The sequence below is a fragment of the Ranitomeya imitator genome, chromosome 2 (genome assembly GCF_032444005.1).
Source record: "Ranitomeya imitator isolate aRanImi1 chromosome 2, aRanImi1.pri, whole genome shotgun sequence".
NCBI lineage: Eukaryota > Metazoa > Chordata > Amphibia > Anura > Dendrobatidae > Ranitomeya > Ranitomeya imitator.
Genome location: NC_091283.1, coordinates 606,306,817 through 606,325,430, shown reverse-complemented (window position 1 = coordinate 606,325,430; position 18,614 = coordinate 606,306,817).

The following is an 18,614-nucleotide window of genomic DNA, read 5'->3' as shown; positions in this document are numbered from 1 at the left end:
TGTTCAGTGGAGTACAACTGTAATGAGAGGCTGACACAGTGAGTAGGCCCAAATCAGTAAGTAGGCTAAATGGAGTTCAAAATTGGTAACAGAAGTAAACAGGCGGCACTGGTTTGTTCAGTGTAGGAGAACATCAAGGAGCGGCAGACACCGCTAGTAGGGCCAACAGAACAAGTAGGCCAAATGCAGTGTTATATTAAAAACAATTTAACGAGAGCCTAAAGATAGAAGCAAGGGAAAGGCAACCTGGAGAACACCTTGGAGCGGAAGACACCGTTTGTAGAACCCAGACCCAGCTCATAGGCCTAATCAGTGTTGTTTCAACAACTACTTAACGAGAGCTTCAAGATAGAAGCTAGGGAGAGGCAACCTGGAGAACACCTTGGAGCGGCAGACACCGTCTCTACATCCCAGACCCAACTTGTAGGCCTAATGCAGTGTTGTTTCAACAACTACTTAACGAGAGCTTGAAGATAGAAGCTAGGGAGAGGCAACCTGGAGAACACCTTTGAGCGGCAGACACCGTCTCTACAACCCAGACCCAACTTGTAGGCCTAATGCAGTGTTGTTTCAACAACTACTTAACGAGAGCTTCAAGATAGAAGCTAGGGAGAGGCAACCTGGAGAACACCTTGGAGCGGCAGACACCGTCTCTACATCCCAGACCCAACTTGTAGGCCTAATGCAGTGTTGTTTCAACGACTACTTAACGAGAGCTTGAAGATAGAAGCTAGGGAGAGGCAACCTGGAGAACACCTTTGAGTGGCAGACACCGTCTCTACAACTAAGACCCAACTTGTAGGCCTAATGCAGTGTTGTTTCAACAACTACTTAACGAGAGCCTGAAAATGGAATTTCAGGACAGGAAACCATGAGAACAGCACGGAGCGGCATACACCGTTAGTAGGCCCCAACCACACTAGTAGGCCAAATTCAGTGTAGTATTAACAACTACTTAACGAGATCCTGAAAATGAACTTTCAGGACAGGAAACCAGGAGAAGAGCAAGGAGCGGCAGACAGCGTTAGTAGGCCCCAACCCAACTAGTAGGCCAAATGCAGTTGTTCCATTTAACAACTATTTAACAAGAGCCTGAAGATAGAAGCTCAGGAAAGACAACCAGAAGAACACCTTGGAGCGGCAGACACTGTTAGTAGGCCCCAACCAAACTAGTAGCCCCACTGCAGTTGTTCGATTAAAAAACTATTTAACGAGAGCCTGAAGATTGAAGCTCAGGAAAGGCAACCAGGAGAACACCTTGGAGCGACAGACACTGTTAGTAGGCCCCAACCAAACTAGTAGCCCCACTGCAATTGTTCGATTTAAAAACTATTTAACAAGAGCCTGAAGATTGAAGCTCAGGAAAGGCAACCAGGAGAACACCTTGGAGCGGCAGACACTGTTCGTAGGCCCCAACCAAACTAGTAGCCCCACTGCAGTTGTTCCATTAAAAAACTAGTTATGAGAGCCTGAAGATTGAAGCTCAGGAAAGACAACCAGGAAAACACCTTGGAGCAGCAGACACTGTTAGTAGGCCCCAACCAAACTAGTAGCCCCACTGCAGTTGTTCGATTAAAAAACTATTTAACAAGAGCCTGAAGATTGAAGCTCAGGAAAGGCAACCAGGAGAACACCTTGGAGCAGCAGACACCGTCTCTACAACCCAGACCCAACTTGTAGGCCTAATGCAGTGTTGTTTCAACAACTATTTAACGAGAGCTTGAAGATAGAAGCTAGGGAGAGGTAACCTGGAGAACACCTTGGAGTGGCAGACACTGTTAGTAGGTCCCAACAAAACTAGTAGCCCCACTGCAGTTGTTCCATTAAAAAACTATTTAACGAGAGCCTGAAGATTGAAGCTCAGGAAAGGCAACCAGGAGAACACCTTGGAGCGACAGACACTGTTAGTAGGCCCCAACCAAACTAGTAGCCCCACTGCAGTTGTTCGATTAAAAAACTATTTAACAAGAGCCTGAAGATTGAAGCTCAGGAAAGACAACCAGGAGAACACCTTGGGGCGGCAGACACTGTCTCTACAACCCAGACCCAACTTGTAGGCCTAATGCAGTGTTGTTTCAACAACTACTTAAAAAGAGCTTCAAGATAGAAGTGAGGGAGAGGCAACAGAGAGAACACCTTGGAGCGGAAGTAGACCACAACGAAACTTGTGGCCCCAATGCAGTTTTATAATTCTGACAGGCTGAAAACCAGCCTTTTTTTTTAGAGGAGGACACCTGTATTACGTTTCGCAGACAGACACTGCTTGTAGGCCTTACACCACAAAGTAGGCTCACTGCAGGTTGAAAAAAAGTTACATGGGTACACTGTCGGCATTGGTGTGCTCAGCGGAGGACAAATGGAAGGAGGGACCGCAGACACACTTAGTAGGCCTAAAATTAAAAAAAATAGGCTCAAAGCACCTTCAATTATGTGGCAGGGGTACACAGGCAGCATTGGTGTGGTCAGCGGAGGATGATTGGAAGGAGTGTCTGACACAGTTAGTACTCCCAAAAAATAAATAGATGTTAATGTCTCGCAAGACAACAAAACAAAAAAAAAAGGGTGGCATACTTAGGTACAGGGGTGGGCTCCTCTGCTGAGTTTCAGACATAGTAATTTGGTGCTAAGTATTTACTGGTGTCAATATAGGACACTGACCCTGACTATTTTAACTAGCATCATACATGTCAACAAATTGGTATTGTCAGTGCCAGGCATTGAAGGATGTCAACGCATAGACTAAACATTGTTGGAGCTGTGAGAGATAATTTTGCAAGTGGTAGAACAGTGTTTGAGCTGGGGGAGGGAACTCTCTTGTGGCCGGCGGTACAGGCCCAGGGCCCCTCATGTTACAATGGTGTGTCTGACGTTGGGTGCACGCCACCACCGCCAGAGATACTTTTTGTACTATGAGGGACCCAGTGGCAGTGCCGTCAACCAAAAGCGGGCACACCCACCTCTTCAGACAAACGACACTCTCACGGGTGCTTGCGCCAAGTGGTGAGACCACGGCCCCGTGGGGGGAGTTAGCCCATTTAGGGAGGTGTAAACATGTCGTATGCTGGACACACAGCTGCTGCAAATTAAGAGATTGGAACAGTCAGTAAGACCAGTCCACAAGCAAGACCTTTTTATAGGAAAGCTAGGTGTCAGCCGGGAAAGGTGGGGCAAAATAATTAGAAATCCATGAGTGGTTCATTTTAATGAAGGTTAGATCATCAACATTTTGGGTAGCCAGATGAGCCTTTTTTTCGGTCAATATTGAACCAGCAGCACTGAATACTCTTTCTGATAGCACACTAGCTGCTGGGCAAGCAAGCTCCTGTAATGCATATTCTGCCAATTCAGGCCAGGTGTCTAATTTGGATGCCCAGTAATCAAATGGGAATGACGGTTGAGGGAGAACATCGATAAGGGATGAAAAATAATTAGTAACCATACTCGACAAATGTTGTCTCCTGTCACTTTGAATTGATACTGCAGTACCTGTCCTGTCTGCGGTCATTGCGAAATCACTCCACAACCTGGTCAGAAAACCCCTCTGTCCAACGCCACTTCTGATTTGTGCACCTCTAACACCTCTGCCCTGTTGCCCCCTGCAGCTCGTGTGAGAACCATAACCGCCGCTGTGTGCTGGGAATGTCTGAATCAAACGGTCTACAAGAGTTGCTTGTTTGGTTGCTAATATTTGTTCGAGGTTCTCATGTGGCATGATATTATGCAATTTGCCTTTATAGCGAGGATCAAGGAGGCAGGGCAACCAGTAATCGTCATCGGTCATCATTTTAATAATGCGTGGGTCCCTTTTGAGGATACGTAAGGCATAATCCGCCATGTGGGCCAAAGTTCCAGTTGTCAAATCTGCGGTTGTGCTGGGTTGAGGGGCAGTTTCAGGCAAATCTACGTCACTTGTCTCCCTCAAAAAACCTGAACCCAGCCTTGCAACGCCACCAGTTTCTATTGGCCCCGGTAAGCTTCCTCATTCAAAAACTACTCATCCCCATCATCCTCCTCGTCCTCCTCCTCTTCGCCCGCTACCTCGTCCTGTAGACTGCCCTTACCAGACAATGGCTGACTGTCATCAAGGCTTCCCTCTTCCTCGGCTGCAGACTCCTGCTCCTTTATGTGCATCAAACTTTGCATCAGCAGACGCATTAGGGGGATGCTCATGCTTATTATGGCGTTGTCTGCACTAACCAGCCATGTGCATTCCTCAAAACACTGAAGGACTTGACACAGGTCTTGTACCTTCGACCACTGCACACCTGACAACTCCATGTCTGCCATCCAACTGCCTGCCCGTGTGTCATGATCCCAATGGCAGGGGATCACTAAAGGACAAGCACAGATACAAACAAGCTCTAGAGCGATGGAACCTGAGCTGACCGCGACCCTGAACCTAACACACAAATAAAAGTAGCCGGGGAACGTGCCTACGATGATCCTAGACGTCTCGCTCCAGCCGAAGATCTAACTTCCCCTATTAGAAGAAACACAGACCTCTCTTGCCTCCAGAGAAATCCCCCACAGAAATAGCAGCCCCCCACATATAATGACGGTGAAATGAGAGGAAAGCACATACGCAGTATGAAAACAGTTTCAGCAAAATGAGGCCCGCTAAAGCTAGATAGCAGAGGATACAAAAGTGAACTGCGCGGTCAGCGAAAAACCCTTCAAAAAAACCATCCTGAAATTACTTGAACTCATGTGCCAACTCATGGCACATGAGGAGCAATTTCAGCCCACTAGAGCAACCAGCAGCAAGAATCACATATCTGCAGGCTGGACTAAAAACCAAATAAAGCAAAACACCAAAACAGGAAAATCCAAACTTAGCTTGACCAGAAGGTTCTAGGAGCAGGGAGCAGAGGTAACAAGACACACTGGATACATTGATAACCGGCGAGGAAATGCCAGCAAAGCCAGGTTAAATAGGAAACTCCCATATGCTGATGGAACAGGTGGAACCCAGAAACCCAGGAAAGACAAGTCACCCAGTACCATCAGTAACCACCAGAGGGAGCCCAAAAACAGAACTCACAACAGTACCCCCCCTTGAGGAGGGGTCACCGAACCCTCACGAGAACCACCAGGGCGACCAGGATGAGCCCTATGAAAAGCGCGAACCAAATCATCAGCATGAACATCCGAGGCAACCACCCAAGAATTATCCTCCTGACCATAACCCTTCCACTTGACCAAATACTGGAGTTTCCGTCTGGAAACACGAGAATCCAAGATCTTCTCCACAACATACTCCAATTCTCCCTCCACCAGCACAGGAGCAGGAGGCTCAAGCGAAGGAACAACAGGTACCTCATACTTCCGCAACAATGACCGATGAAACACATTATGAATAGCAAACGATGCCGGGAGATCCAAACGAAACGACACAGGGTTAAGAATTTCCAAGATCCTATAGGGACCGATGAACCGAGGCTTGAACTTAGGAGAAGAGACCTTCATAGGAACAAAACGAGAAGACAACCACACCAAGTCCCCAACAAGAAGTCGAGGACCCACGCGGCGACGGCGATTAGCAAACTGCTGAGCCTTCTCCTGGGACAACTTCAAATTGTCCACCACATGACTCCAAATCCGATGCAACCTATCCACCACCATGTCCACTCCAGGACACTCAGAAGGTTCCACCTGACCAGAGGAAAAACGAGGATGAAACCCCGAATTACAAAAGAAAGGAGAAACCAAGGTAGCAGAACTAGCCCGATTATTAAGGGCAAACTCGGCCAGCGGCAAAAAGGTAACCCAGTCATCCTGATCAGCAGAAACAAAACACCTTAAATAAGTTTCCAAGGTCTGATTAGTTCGTTCAGTCTGGCCATTCGTCTGAGGATGGAATGCAGACGAAAAGGACAAATCAATGCCCATCTTAGCACAGAACGTCCGCCAAAATCTAGACACAAACTGGGATCCCCTGTCAGAAACGATGTTCTCAGGAATCCCATGCAAACGAACCACATTCTGAAAAAACAGAGGGACCAACTCAGAGGAGGAAGGCAACTTAGGCAAGGGTACCAGATGAACCATTTTAGAAAAGCGATCACACACAACCCAGATGACGGACATTTTTTGAGAGACAGGGAGATCCGAAATAAAGTCCATGGAAATGTGCGTCCAAGGCCTCTTCGGGATAGGCAAAGGTGACAACAATCCACTGGCCCGAGAACAGCAAGGCTTAGCCCGAGCACAAACCTCACAAGACTGCACAAAAGAACGCACATCCCTCGACAAGGAAGGCCACCAAAAAGACCTGGCCACCAAGTCTCTAGTACCAAATATTCCAGGATGACCTGCCAACGCAGAAGAATGGACCTCGGAGATGACTCTACTGGTCCAATTATCCGGAACAAACAGTCTCTCAGGCGGACAACGATCAGGTTTACCCGCCTGAAACTCCTGCAAAGCACGTCGCAAGTCTGGGGAGACAGCAGACAAAATCACCCTATCCCTAAGGATACCAGAGGGCTCAGAATTTCCAAGGGAGTCAGGCACAAAACTCCTAGAAAGAGCATCCGCCTTCACATTCTTTGAACCTGGCAGGTATGAAACCACAAAATTGAAACGAGAGAAAAACAGTGACCAACGAGCCTGTCTAGGATTCAGACGCCTGGCAGACTCAAGGTAAATCAAATTTTTGTGATCAGTCAAGACCACCACACGATGTCTAGCACCCTCTAGCCAATGACGCCACTCCTCAAATGCCCACTTCATGGCCAAAAGTTCCCGATTACCAACATCATAATTCCGCTCAGCCGGCGAAAACTTTCTAGAAAAAAACGCGCATGGCTTCATCACTGAGCCATCGAAGCTTCTCTGTGACAAAACCGCCCCCGCTCCAATCTCGGAAGCATCAACCTCAACCTGAAAAGGGAGCGAAACATCTGGCTGACGCAACACAGGAGCAGAAGAAAACCGGCGCTTAAGTTCCTGAAAGGCCTCCACAGCCGCAGGAGACCAATTAGCAACATCAGCACCCTTCTTAGTCAAATCCGTCAAAGGCTTAACAACACTAGAAAAATTAGTTATAAAACGACGATAGAAATTAGCAAAGCCCAAGAACTTCTGTAGACTCTTAAGAGATGTAGGCTGCGTCCAGTCACAAATAGCCTGAACCTTGACGGGATCCATCTCAATAGTAGAAGGGGAAAAAATATACCCCAAGAAAGAAATCTTCTGAACTCCAAAGAGACACTTTGAGCCTTTTACAAACAAGGAATTGGCCCGCAGGACCTGAAACACCTTCCTGACCTGCTGAACATGAGACTCCCAGTCATCAGAAAAAACCAAAATATCATCCAAATACACAATCATAAATTTATCCAGATATTCACGGAAAATATCGTGCATAAAGGACTGGAAGACTGAAGGAGCATTAGAAAGTCCAAAAGGCATTACCAAATACTCAAAATGGCCCTCAGGCGTATTAAATGCGGTTTTCCACTCATCACCTTGCTTTATCAATCTTAGTGAACCATTTAGCCCCCTTAATGCGAGCAAACAAATCAGTCAACAATGGCAAAGGATACTGATATTTTACGGTAATCTTATTCAAAAGACGATAATCTATACAAGGCCTCAAGGAACCATCTTTTTTGGCCACGAAAAAAAAACCTGCTCCCAAAGGGGACAAAGATGGACGGATATGTCCCTTTTCCAAGGACTCCTTAACATAATCCCGCATAGCAGTATGCTCTGGCACTGACAGATTGAACAAACGACCTTTAGGAAATTTACTGCCTGGAATTAAATTTATAGCACAATCGCAATCCCTGTGAGGAGGAAGCGAACTGAGCTTAGGCTCCTCAAAAACATCCCGATAGTCAGACAAAAACACAGGAATCTCAGAAGGAGTAGATGAAGCGATAGAAATCGGAGGTGCATCATCATGAACCCCCTGACAACCCCAGCTTAACACAGACATTGATTTCCAGTCAAGGACTGGATTATGAGTTTGTAACCATGGCAGACCAAGTACTAGAACATCATGCAAATTATACAGTACCAGGAAGCGAATCACCTCCTGATGAACGGCAGTCATACGCATGGTCACTTGTGTCCAGTACTGAGGTTTATTCATAGCCAAAGGTGTAGAGTCAATTCCCTTCAAAGGAATAGGGACTTCCAGAGGCTCCAGACTAAACCCACAGCGATTGGCAAATGACCAATCCATAAGACTCAGGGCAGCGCCTGAATCCACATAGACATCGACGGAAATGGATGATAATGAACAAATCAGAGTCACAGACAGAATGAACTTAGACTGTAAAGTACTAATGGCAACAGACTTATCAACCTTTTTTGTGCGTTTAGAGCATGCTGATATAACATGAGCTGAATCACCACAATAAAAGCACAACCCTTTTTTCCGCCTATACTTTTGCCGTTCACTTCTGGACTGAATTCTATCACATTGCATTATCTCAGGTGACAGTTCAGACGACACCGCCAAATGATGCACAGGTTTGCGCTCCCGTAAACGCCGATCAATCTGAACAGCCATAGTCATAGACTCATTCAGACCAGCAGGCGCAGGGAACCCCACCATAACATCTTTAATGGCCTCAGAAAGGCCATCTCTAAACTTTGCAGCCGGAGCGCACTCATTCCACTGAGTAAGTACCGACCACTTCCGAAATTTTTGACAATAAATTTCTGCTTCATCTTGCCCCTGAGAGAGGGCCAACAAAGCTTTTTCAGCCTGAATCTCTTGGTTAGGTTCCTCATAGAGCAAACCCAATGCCAGAAAAAACGCATCCGCATTAAGCAACGCAGGGTCCCCTGGTGCCAATGCAAATGCCCAATCCTGAGGGTCACCCCGCAGGAAAGATATAATTATCTTGACTTGCTGAGCAGGGTCTCCAGAGGAGCGAGATTTCAAAGAAAGAAACAACTTGCAATTGTTCCTAAAATTCAGAAAACGAGATCTATCTCCAGAAAAAAACTCTGGGACAGGAATTCTAGGTTCAGACATAGGAGCATGTACAACAAAATCCTGTATATTTTGAACCTTAGTGGCAAGATTATTCAGGCTGGAAGCCAAACTCTGGACGTCCATGATAAACAGCTGGGATCAGAGCCATTCAAAGATTAAGAGGAGGAGGAAGTAGCCAGGCTGCAATAAGGCTAGGCAAACTCTGAGGGAAAAAGAAAAAAAAAAAAAAAAAACTTCCTCAGACTACTTATCCTCCTACTTCAGCCAATACAATTAACACTTTGTGGGCCGGTTATACTGTCATGATCCCAATGGCAGGGGATCACTAAAGGACAAGCAAAGATACAAACAAGCTCTAGGGCGATGGAACCTGAGCTGACCGCGACCCTGAACCTAACACACAAATAAAAGTAGCCGGGGAACGTGCCTACGATGATCCTAGACGTCTCGCTCCAGCCGAAGATCTAACTTCCCCTATTAGAAGAAACACAGACCTCTCTTGCCTCCAGAGAAATCCCCCACAGAAATAGCAGCCCCCCACATATAATGACGGTGAAATGAGAGGAAAGCACATACGCAGTATGAAAACAGTTTCAGCAAAATGAGGCCCGCTAAAGCTAGATAGCAGAGGATACAAAAGTGAACTGCGCGGTCAGCGAAAAACCCTTCAAAAAAACCATCCTGAAATTACTTGAACTCATGTGCCAACTCATGGCACATGAGGAGCAATTTCAGCCCACTAGAGCAACCAGCAGCAAGAATCACATATCTGCAGGCTGGACTAAAAACCAAATAAAGCAAAACACCAAAACAGGAAAATCCAAACTTAGCTTGACCAGAAGGTTCTAGGAGCAGGGAGCAGAGGTAACAAGACACACTGGATACATTGATAACCGGCGAGGAAATGCCAGCAAAGCCAGGTTAAATAGGAAACTCCCATATGCTGATGGAACAGGTGGAACCCAGAAACCCAGGAAAGACAAGTCACCCAGTACCATCAGTAACCACCAGAGGGAGCCCAAAAACAGAACTCACAACACCCGTGTATGTGTATCCTCCCACAAATACATAACAGCACGCCTCTGTTCGCACAGTCTCTGAAGCATGTGCAGTGTGGAGTTCCACCTTGTTGCAACGTCTATGATTAGGCGATGCTGGGGAAGGTTCAAAGACCGCTGATGGTTCTGCATACGGCTGGAGTGTACGGGCGAACGGCGGATATGCGAGCATTGTCTGCGCACTTTGAGGAACAGGTCGGGTAACCCCGGATAACTTTTCAGGAAGCACTGCATCACCAGGTTTAAGGTGTGAGCCAGGCAAGGAATGTGTTTCAGTTGTGAAAGGGCTATGGCAGCCATAAAATTCCTTCCGTTATCACTCACTACCTTGCCTGCCTCAAGATGTACACTGCCCAGCCATGACTGAGTTTCTTTCTGCAAGAACTCGGACAGAACTTCCGCGGTGTGTCTGTTGTCGCCCAAACACTTCATTGCCAATACAGCCTGCTGACGCTTGCCACTAGCTTTCCCATAATGGGACACCTCGTGTGCAACAGTGGCAGCTGCGGATGGAGTGGTCGTGCGACTGCGGTCTGTAGACAAGCTCTCGCTTCTGCAGGAGGACAAGGAGGAGGAGGAGGGGAGGCGAACGCCTACAGCCAACTGTTTCCTAGACCGTGGGCTAGGCAGAACTGTCCCAATATTGCTGTCCCCTGTGGACCCTGCATCCACCACATTAACCCAGTATGCCGTGATGGACACGTAACGTCCTTGGCCATGCCTGCTGGTCCATGCATCTGTTGTCAGGTGCTCCTTTGTACTCACAGATTGCCTGAGTGCATGGACGATGCGGTCTTTTACATGCTGGTGGAGGGCTGGGATGGCGTTTCTCGAAAAGAAGTGTCGACTGGGTAGCTCGTAGCGTGGTACAGCGTAGTCCATCAGGGCTTTAAAAGCTTCGCTTTCAACTAACCGGTAGGGCATCATCTCTAACGAGATTAGTCTAGCAATGTGGGCGTTCAAACTCTCTGTACGCGGATGCGAGGATGAGTACTTCCTTTTCCTAATGAGAGTCTCATGTAGGGTGAGCTGGACTGGAGATCTACAGATGGTGGAACTAGCGGGGGTGCCGGTGGACATGGCAGACTGAGAGAGGGTTGGAGATGGTATTCTTGCTGGTGCCCTACATGCAGTGTTTCCTACCATGAACCTGGTGATTCCCTGACTGCTTTGGCCTGGCGATGAAACCTGCACATTTACTGCAGGTGGTGCAGGAAATGATGGGCTTACAGTGAGGGAAGGGATGTAGCGTTGCTGACTAGCTTAATTGGCCGAGGGTGCTACAACCTTAAGGGACGTTTGGTAGTTAGTCCAGGCTTGCAAATGCATGGTGGTTAAATGTCTACGCATGCAACATGTATTTAGACTTTTAAGATTCCGACCTCTGCTTAAGGTAGTTGAACATTTTTGACAGATGACTTTGCACTGATCATTTGGATGTTGTTTAAAAAAATGCCAGACTGCACTCTTTCTACTATCGGATACCTTTTCAGGCATTGCAGACTGAGCTTCTTTAACCGAAAGGCCATGCTGTCCTACAACTGGTTTTGGTTTTGCCACGCGTTTTTTGCCAGATACGGGCCTGGCAGATGGAACCTGTTGCGAGGTTGATGCCTGCTGCGGCTCCTCCTCTTCCGCTTCAGAGCTACTGCCGCCTGCACCCTGTTCCCCCAATGGCTGCCAATCGGGGTCAACAACTGGGTCATCTATGACCTCCTCTTCTATCTCGTGTGCAACTTCGTCTGTGTCACCGTGTAAGCCGGTGGTATAGCGTTCGTGACGGGGCACCATAATCTCATCAGGGTCTGATTCTGGATCAGTACACTGCGAGGGCAATGTTCTGGTCTGAGTCAAAGGAACAGCATAGTAATCTGGCTGTGGCTGTGCATCTGTGCACTCCATGTCCGATTCAACTTGTAATGGGCATGGCCTGTTAACTATTTCACTTTCTAACCCAGGAACGGTATGTGTAAAGAGCTCCATGGAGTAACCCGTTGTGTCGCCTGACGCATCCTTCTCTGTTGTTCTTGGTGAAGAAGACAAGGAAGCGACTTGTCCCTGACCGTGAACATCCACTAACGACGCGCTGCTTTTACATTTAGCAGTTTCAGAGGAGGAGGCGAAAGAGCTAGAGGCTGAGTCAGCAAGGAAAGCCAAAACTTGTTCTTGCTGCTCCAGCTTTAAAAGCGGTTTTCTTACTCCCAGAAAAGGGAGCGTTCGAGGCCTTGTGTAGCCAGACGACGACCCTGGCTCAACAACTCGAGACTTAGGTGCTATATTGCTTTTCCCACGACCACCTGATGCTCCACCACCACTACCATCATTACCAGCTGGCAATGACCGCCCACGGCCACGACCTCTTCCACCAGACTTCCTCATTGTTTGAAAAACGTAACCAAACTAACGGTATTTGTTACTGTAAAACCAGTTACAAGGTGAACTCAAACTTCTGTTGGATTTATATATCCCTTTATAGGTGGGTGAGACTGCAGGGAAAATCAGGCCCAATGTATAACAGTACGCAGCTTCTGTGGCAGACAGTTATGCCACTAACAGGACTGACTCAGATGCAGACACTACCAATAAAAATCTCCCCCTTTTTATTTTTTCTGGGAGAATATTGAAGAAGTGTGGCCAACTCTTATACAGTATATGTTCTGTGGCATAAAATGAAAGACAGATGCCACACACACGACTGGCACTGAGGCAGAAATGCCAATCTTAATCTCCCACTTTTTTTGTAACTTTATTGTGGGAGAATTGTCAAGAAATCAGGCCCAGTGTTACACACTAGGTTTTCTGTGGCACAAAATAAAAGACAGATGCCACACACACGACTGGCACTGAGGCAGAATTGCCAATCTTAATCTCCCACTATTTTTTTTTAATTTATGGGAGAATTGGCAAGAAATCAGGCCCACTGTTAGACTGTATGTTTTCTGTGGCACAAAATTATAGACAGATGCCACACACAGGACTGGCACTGAGGCAGAAATGCCAATCTTAATCTCCAACTTTTTTTGTAACTTTATTGTGGGAGAATTGTCAAGAAATCAGGCCCAGTGTTACACACTAGGTTTTCTGTGGCACAAAATTAGAGACAGATGCCACACACAGCACTGGCACTGAGGCAGAATTGCCAAACTTAATCTCCCACTGTTTTTTTTGTTTCTGGGAGAATTTAAAAAAAATCTGGCACAGTATTACACACTAGGTTTTCTGTGCCACAAAATTATAGACAGATGCCACACACACGACTGGCACTGAGGCAGAATTGCCAATCTTAATCTCCCACTATTTTTTTTTCTTGGAGAATTTAAAAAAAAACTGGCCCAGTATTACACACTAGGTTTTCTGTGGCACAAAATTGAAGACAGATGCCACACACACGACTGGCACTGAGGCAGAAATGCCAATCTTAATCTCCCACTTTTTTTGTAACTTTATCGTGGGAGAATTGTCAAGAAATCAGGCCCAGTGTTACACACTAGGTTTTCTGTGGCACAAAATAAAAGACAGATGCCACACACACGACTAGCACTGAGGCAGAATTGCCAATCTTAATCTCCCACTATTTTTTTTTAATTTATGGGAGAATTGGCAAGAAATCAGGCCCACTGTTAGACTGTATGTTTTCTGTGCCAGAAAATGAGACACAGATGCCACACACAGGACTGCCACTAATGCAGATTTGCCAATTTTAATCTGCACCTTTTTTTTTTTTCTTCAGGGAGACTAGTGAATAAATCTGGGCCACTGTATTACAGTATATTTTCTGTGGCAGAAAGTGGCTTGAAGAGATATAACGAAAAAAAAAAAAAAAAAGGGACTGTCCTACAATTACTATCTCCCTGCAGTAATCTCAGCAAAGTATGGCAGGCAGCAATAAGGAGTGGACTGATGCACAAATTAAATAAAAAGTGTGTACAAACCAAAAAGATAGCTGTGCAGAAAGGAAGGAGCAACAGGATTTGTTCTTTGAAAAAGGCAGTTGGTTTGCACAGCGGCGTACAAACAGCAATCCAGCTATCAGGGAGCCTTCTAGGGCAGCCCAATGAGCTACAGCGCTGAGGAAAAAAAAATGTAGCCTCCACTGTCCCTGCAAACAAAAGGTGGTGTTGGACAGTGGAAATCGCTACAGCACAAGCGGTTTGGGGGTTAATGTACCCTGCCTAACGCTATCCCTGCTTCTGAAGAAGCGGCAGCAACCTCTCCCTATACTCAGATCAGCAGCAGTAAGATGGCGGTCGGCGGGAACGCCCCTTTATAGCCCCTGTGACGCCGCAGAAAGCAAGCCAATCACTGCAATGTCCTTCTCTAAGATAGTGGGGACTGAGACCTATGTCATCACGCTGCCCACACTCTGCGTCCACCTTCATTGGCTGAGAAATGGCGCTTTTCGCGTCATTGAAATGCGACTTTGGCGCGAAAGTCGCGTACCGTGTGGCCGACCCCACACAGGGATCGGATTGGGTTTCATGAAACTCGACTTTGCTAAAAGTCGGCGACTTATGAAAATGACCGATCCGTTTCGCTCAACCCTAATCATGAGCACAAGTGACATATAGTGTGGTCTTCAATACATATCATTCCTTAATCATTATAGATTATTCCACTACTATAACTGGGACTGGGTATCAGCCAGTGTTGTTGTCGCCCAAAGGCTGTTCTCCCCATTTATTTCATTTTCTTTTAAATAGAGGTGGGCATTTTTTTCCTTCTTGAGCCCCTGTTTAAGTTTTCAAGCTAACACAAGAAAAAATACTCACATGTGAAACAACCTAATTTATTTATTTACTCTTTTTTGTGGGTCCTCACATTTTCATAACCAGTCAACACAAAACCAACAACAAAAAAGTGATTCTCTCTGGTTGGTAAGGTCTATAGATACTGGGTACTTCCTAATGTAAAAATAATAGCTTGCAGCAGATCCCAGCACAGGCAATCACATCGAATGTTTCTGGGTATAACCAACTTCCGACCCCATGCACCCGCACCCCAAATAAAATATTTGTCAGAGTGAGTTGGTCATGGCACATAATAAAAGAAGTGCATACCTCCCAACTTTTTGTGGAATGAACACATAAGTTATGCAAATACTAAAGCAACTTAGTGTCATGGGTTTACCTCGACAGAGAGGAGCCAAAAGACTACAGCTTCTAATTTCTCCTACTCCTGCACTGTTTAGAAGCACTTCACCTCAGCTATTCACTGTTAGCCACTTTCATCTCCTATATAATCTGGGCCCTGGCTAGCACTCATTGCCAGAGTAGCTTATGCTGCATTGTTAAGATATGGTGGTTTGTGGTTGGTTTTGAGAAGGCGTTTCGTGGATTTACCTGAGACTGTTGCTAGGTTTTAAGTGTGTGCTAATTCCCATCCTTCTCCTACTTTGGTTTTACCCCATCCTCCACTCCCCGGTGTTTACCTCTGTTGTTTGTGTGAGTATATTTGTATGATTGGTATTTTCCTTTATCCCTGTTTGTATCACCTTGTTAGTCTAGTTGTTGTATTGTGATACACTACTATTCCCCTCTCTAGAGGAATGGTACAGACTTAGGGCATATTCAGGATCTAAGGCAAGGCACGTGGCTCTGGCATCTTCACCATCAGAAGTCAGGGAACAGGGTGAACTAGGGTGAGCTTTAGGGACAGGGAAGGAGCCCTTGATCCCAGGACACTCGACAGCAGAGTCATGATATTAGCTCTGGCACTTATGGACCCTATCTCTGCTTTGACAGGGCAACTGCAGCAACTCAGCCTGGAGGTGGCAGATCTACGCACTATTGATTTGCAGCACCTTAACACATCAGGTTTGGGGACTGTGACTGGGAGTGGAGCCCAAGATTGATTTGCCTGACAGGTTCTCTGTTTGTTGTTTTCAGGGAGGCCTGTATGCTTCAGGTTACGTCCTTGTTCCTCAGGAACCAATGAGCGACGGGTGGGGAATAATAATCTCTCTCCTTCACGGTCACCACCAAGCATGGGCATTCTCTCTCCTGTCTCACTCCCAGGCTCAGGACAGTGAAGAAATTTTTTTCTGGTGCTGGGTCATATATACGACGATACCACCCATACCTTCTTTGCTGAGTCCACACTACGTCAGCTTCAGCAGGGAGACTGTCAGGCAAAGGAGTATTGCTCTGAGTTTCGGAGGTGGTCCACTGACACTAAATGGAATGACCCCTCGCTCGATAGCCAGTTCTCTCAAGGGATATCAGTAAGGGTAAAGGCTACCTTAGCCCTGTATGAGACTCCAGTTTCCCTTGAGACACCATAATGTGTCTCTTTATGTCTGTGGCCAAGGGAAACCTTGTCTGACTCATCTGAGGAATCCATGCAGTTGGGTGGGGCAACATGTTCAGGGAATCAAACTGTAGTTTCGCATAAAGGGGAGTATTTTCTCTAGTCACCTTCCACGACGGCATATGGAGGTTGCCTCGTTGTCCTGATGGGGAACAGGAAGTACAGAGAGGTTAAAAGGCCCTCCCACCTCCCACTTGCCAGTGTCTTTCCTGTTCCCCATGGGACAGGGAGAGGTTTTGTATGCTGTGTGGCCGGCGACTGCAGTACCTTTTTTGGAGGCTTTTGCCTCTCCAGCCGGGCAGCGGTGGTCGCTTTCAGCCTCCTCCGGAGCTGCTCCCATCGTCCCCTCTGCAGTGACCTCGGGACCCCTCCCTGAGAGCAAAGCAGACCAGGGATCCAGGCTTGAGGCCTCTCTGAGCTCCCCGGAATTTTGCGTTCCAGCTGGAGCGCATCGTCTTCCGGTCGCCGACATGATGGCACCGCACATGGTAATCGCTTGGACTCAGGAGGAGAGGAGGAGTGTATTTTCGCTGGATGCAGGTGCTGCCACTTAATGGATAAAATCCTGCAAGAAGTCTCAGCTGAGGTAAGACTATTCCTCAGTATGGAAGCTGTTTCATGTCCTGCGTCTGCAGAGCCCAGCGCTGCCCCTGCTACAGTGAGTGTATGCAGGGAATGGGTCCGGGTGGTGATTGTTTCAGGGGGTCCCCCTTTCCTGACACCTCTCTCCCTCTAATTTTAGGGAGGCAAGTCTGCCCCCAAAGCCGCCATTAAGAAGAAATGCACTATTTGTAATGCAAAATTCCCACCTCTGTGGGATAAAAAGCTCTGTTAGTCATGTACAGACAGAGTAGTCAGAGTGAAGCAACCATCCCTTTTAGAGGAAATTTGCACTTTAGTTAAACATGAGGTGCAATCTTCTCTGGCAACGTTTACTCCTCCACTTCCACCCCAACCTCCTCCTCAACATTCCCCAGGGAAGAAGAGGAAAATCCAGGTCGAGGATTCTGAGTCCGAGTCCGACCGGTCTTATACTTCGTCCACGAGTAGATAGGAAGATCCCATATCACCCAGAGCTGAACCTATGAAATACTTTTTCTCCTCTGAATATACAGAGGAGCTGGTGTCTGCAGAACGCAACACCATGGGTCTAAAGGAGGAACCTGAGCCTCAGTCCATTCAGGATCAAATGTTTGGCGGGCTAAAATCGGAAAGAAAGTTGGGGTTCCCGGTGCATCCTAATATTCTTAGTATGATTACCCAGGAATGGGAACTACCGGAAAAACGCCTCAGCATCCCCTCGGAAATAAAACATTGATTTCCCCTGGAAGGTGATTTGGTCAAATGGGACATTCCTAAAATTGATGTCCAGGTGGCTAGAGTAGCAAAAAGAACTGCGCTCCCATTTGAAGAATCTTCACAATTGAAGGATCCCATGGTCAGAAAAATAGAAAGTCTCCTTAAAAAATCTTGGGAGACATCTACATCTGCCTTAAAAGCTAAAATCACCTCTACCTGTGTAGCTAGGGCCCTCTCTAGCTGGCTGGGTATATTGGAAACTGATATTGCTCACTACCCATGCTTCTTAAAGCTACAGGGTTTTTAGCAGATGCTTCCATGGAGACCATTAGAGTTACTGCCAGATCCTTAGTACAATCCAACTCTGCAAGGAGAGCTCTCTGGCTTAAGATGTGGAGTGGAGACATTACCTCCAAGCCAGATTGTGTGCCATACCCTTTAAAGAAGAGTACGTCTTTGGACCAGCTCTAGAGGACATCCTAGATAAGGCCACAGACAAGAAAAAAGCACTCCCTGAATCAAAACCCCCTAAAAAACTTTTTTTTCTTGGTCCACAGTCTCAAACCTCACAAACGAAAGAAAAGAGCAAGACCAGGAGATGGAGCTATGCGAAGGGAGGTCAGGGAAGAAATATCCTCTTCCCACAGCAGCAGCAGTCTCAACAAGAGAAACAATGACTCCGACCCGGTGGGGGACTCTCAAAATTTGTGCACCAGTGGGAAAATATCACCAGCTCCCACTTGGTCCTCAACGTTATCTGAGAGGGCCTTTTGATAGAGCTTATCTCCTCTCCTCCACAGGGTCTGAAAATTACTTCCCTTCCAACTCCAAAAGATCATGCCACTCTACTAGCAGGCCTCAGAAACCTTATAAAATCAAATGTGATCTCCCGGGTACCAGAATCGGAATGGAGTCTGGGCCATTACTCTCGTTTGTTCCTGGTGTCCAAACCATAAGGCGAAGCCCGTATCATTATAAACCTAAAGGGGTTAAACCAA